Consider the following 3647-nt stretch of genomic DNA (forward strand, 5'->3'; position numbering starts at 1 on the left):
CACAAACTCAGATTTCCTATCTACAGAAATGGCAAAGCTCCTACATTGTCATAAAAAAGCTTAAATGATACCCCGCGTGTTACTACTAGAATTAGCTGAAACATTTTCGAAAAATGGCAAGGAACACAACAACTAAAAAAATAGGAATAGAAAGAGGCATTGACGAATTGAGATGTCATGTATCTTTGATTTCTATAGGAAACAAAACAAGGAAAACTCTAAAGTTGTCATTTGATGTCACATAGGAGAAACACAAGAATAGTAGATGCAGAGAAAACAAAACATGTTCCTATATAATAGCCATGTTCAAATAACAATTATATATAAATTATAAGATAGCAATTTTTGTTCTGGACGATACAAAAAAATCCCATAAAAATCATATTCTCTAGAGTTCACGTGTTTTTTCCTTGTTCCAAACTTGTCCTAAAATAATGAAAACCTGAGTAGCCTAGCCCTGCGTGGCAGCTAAAAGATGATCATGCAGATGGGACTGCACATACCTGTTATCCAGTTCCGCAAGGATTCATTTTTTTAAAAGTTCCGCAAGGATATGGTAAGATCCAGTCATATATCTCACCACAAACTAATTAACTGGTTTCAGAAGAAGCGGTATAATTTGATTTTATTTTGTTCTTTCAAGTGTAAAGTACTCCCTCCATTCCATAATGTAGTATGTATAGGGTTTTTTTACGTCAAACTTTATAAAATTTGACAAGTTTATAGAGAAAATTATTTATATCTGCAGTACCGAATATATAAAATGTGAAACTGCATCTTATAATGAATCTAATGTTATATACATATTGACATCCTAGATAAACTTGTTCGAAATTTGTGAGGTTTGACTTTTCAGAAAAAATCTGCAAGCACTGCTTTATGGAGTGGAGGAGGGAGTATATAGTAAGCACTAGGCATTCAGCCGGGAATCTGGTAAAACGTGTAGGATCAATCGATTCAGTAGCTGCTGAGAGCGGTGTCGGCACAACGGGAGCTGGCCGAGGCGGTCCATGGACAGTACAATCAACTGTGGATCCTGTGGGCCGATGAGCAGTGCCGCACAAAGCTGTCTCCGATCGGATGGCAACCTGTCCCCGGTCTGTGCAGGCACTGTCAAGCACGTTGCAGCCACAGTTGGCATGCGTAGCAGCTTTGGCACGAACAGGGACGACCTGGGCTGGGATTAAGCAGCAGCATCTTCAGCTCCAGAAAGGACGGAAAGAAGACGTACGAGTAGCATGCCGCCGGCGTTGAGTTTGCCTCGCACGACCGCGCGCGCGGAGCCTAGAGCTTGTCGATTGTGTGAAGCAAACTGCAAGAAGAACAAACACACAAAGCTTACCAGCAAAGGCGCGCGTCGACCAGCTATCGTGCAATTCCTTGTGGGAAAAGGGAAAGGAAATTAAAGCTGATTTCTCGTTATAGCGGAAGGGTGACGGTTTCGGATGGACCGTCTACTTTTCCTTCCTTCCTTCCTTCCCTGGCCACACCGCACTGAAATACTCCCTAGCACCATATCTCTCGTATAATCCAAAAAGAAATTAAAAAAAAAGCATATCTCTCGCGGCTTCTTCTGTACTATCGCCCCTGCTGCGATCAGTACACATATAGCGTCTGTTTGGTTTATGACTAACTTTGTCACAATTAAGCTCAGGCAAAGAGTGGCTGCTATAAAAAATATGGCTAACAAAATGACCACCACAAATGTGGTAAGATTTGTCCAAAAATTGAGTCTATGACATGTGGACCGTGTAGTTAGAAAAGTGTGGCAAAACCACAAGTGTGACAATGAACCGAAAATATGCCTAAGATATTGTGGCATGACTAAGTTTAGGCGTGGCAACATTAGGCTGCAAACCAAGCAGGCCCATAGGTCACCAAAACACAAGTTGTACTGACTTGTACCGTCATTTTATCCTCCTGGCTTCTTTGCTACACGTACACCTGCAAGATTGCACGCACGCGTACTGTGTATACTATATTAATGGCCCTCAAAAAATACTACCACCTCTGTACTAAAATATAAAACATTTTTTAGGCTAGTTTAGCATACAAAATATCTTATATTTTGATACGGGAGGAGTAATATATATATTACACGCGTACGTGGCAGGTGGCACAAGCCGACCACGACCACCATATCTGCATCTCCGTCTCGAGCCACACCACCAGACATCACGTCAACCAGCTCGCCCCAGCCGCCGCCCACCCAACGTTCACGTGACCGGGTCCATTCCCCGCCACCCAGACCAGGCCACGGGCCCCACGCGGCAGTGTCATCGCTGCTTCCCCACCACCACCGACGTTACGTCTCCTCCCGCGGCCGCGCGCGAGGCCGACACCCACGGATGATCAGCCGCCTCCCCGCTATAAACGGCCCGTGCAGCCCACGTCTCCGTCCGCCCCGTCCCTATGTTCGTCTTCCGCGTCCACCCAGCTAGTTGCAACCCAGAAATCTCCGGCGCAGCCCCAACCCTCTCGAGAAGCGATCGATCGCCCGCTGTGCGCGCCATGTCGTCGCTCGCCGTCGGCCGCGGGCCGGAGAGTGAGCTGTACTGGCTCGGGGGCCTCTTCACGGCCGCGGAGCTCGCCGCCGCCGACCTGCTGCTAAAGCTACGCGGTGACGACGATGAGGCGGCGGCGGCGTCCGCCGACACGTCATCATACTCGCGGCGGTTCCCGAGCTCCCGCCGCGAGGACCTCGCCGTGGTCGACCAGGAGACGGAGGAGGAGCGGGCCTTCGAGGACGCCGCGACGGCGTCTGCGGCCACGCCGTTCTCCTCGAGGCGGTCTGCGAGCTCGTGCTGCCAGGTCCCCGTGAAGGCCGAGGAGGAGCCTCGGCCGATCCTCAAGGAGACGGCGCCGTCGCTGCTGGGGTCGATGGAGCTCGACAGGAGGGTGAGGAAGAGGTACCGCCTGTTGTCTGAGTTGTACGCCGCCACGGCCCCGGTGACATCATCTTCCGCCTCCGCGGAGAAGATACGGAAGGTACACGGCGACCACGGCGCCGGCACCGTCGAGTCGTCGGTGGACCAGGCGACGAGGAACGGCGAGGGACTAGTAGCACAGAAGGGCTTCTATGTAATTACAACACCGTGATCTTAGCGTCGTTTCGCCTCCTCAGCTATACTTAGTAGTAATCTTCTCGGAGAAGGAACGGAAGGAAAACACACTTGTACAGGACTAAAAAAACTAAGGTGGTTACCGCCTGAAACTTTTGAATCTGAGCTTCCAAGGTCAGGTCGCATCCGTCCCCCAAGAATTTGAATTTGAAATTTTTCTTCTCTCCTGGTACTTATTACATGTAAGCACACACACCAAGAATATTTTTTTTTGACATGCAAGGCATGAACACTGACAATTCCATTTCGACGACATAGGAGTTGAGGAATACGTATCCCAACTATTGGGGGGTGGGGGGTTCGGCAGTCGTAATGGTTAGACTAGCCATAATGCATAGTAACATACACTAGTAACATACACATATCCCTAGACTATATTACTATCTTCATAGTGAGTAGTAACATAAGTGTGGTAAAATACAAAGCTTCATTTATTAGGTTATAGACTCATATTGCATTGGGCATGTGATGTTACAGTAACTAGCTAAGTTACTAGTACTACATCTCTCCTCATTAACTCATTGC

This window comes from Triticum dicoccoides, chromosome 5B, assembly GCF_002162155.2.
Source record: "Triticum dicoccoides isolate Atlit2015 ecotype Zavitan chromosome 5B, WEW_v2.0, whole genome shotgun sequence".
Taxonomy (NCBI): Eukaryota; Viridiplantae; Streptophyta; class Magnoliopsida; order Poales; family Poaceae; genus Triticum; species Triticum dicoccoides.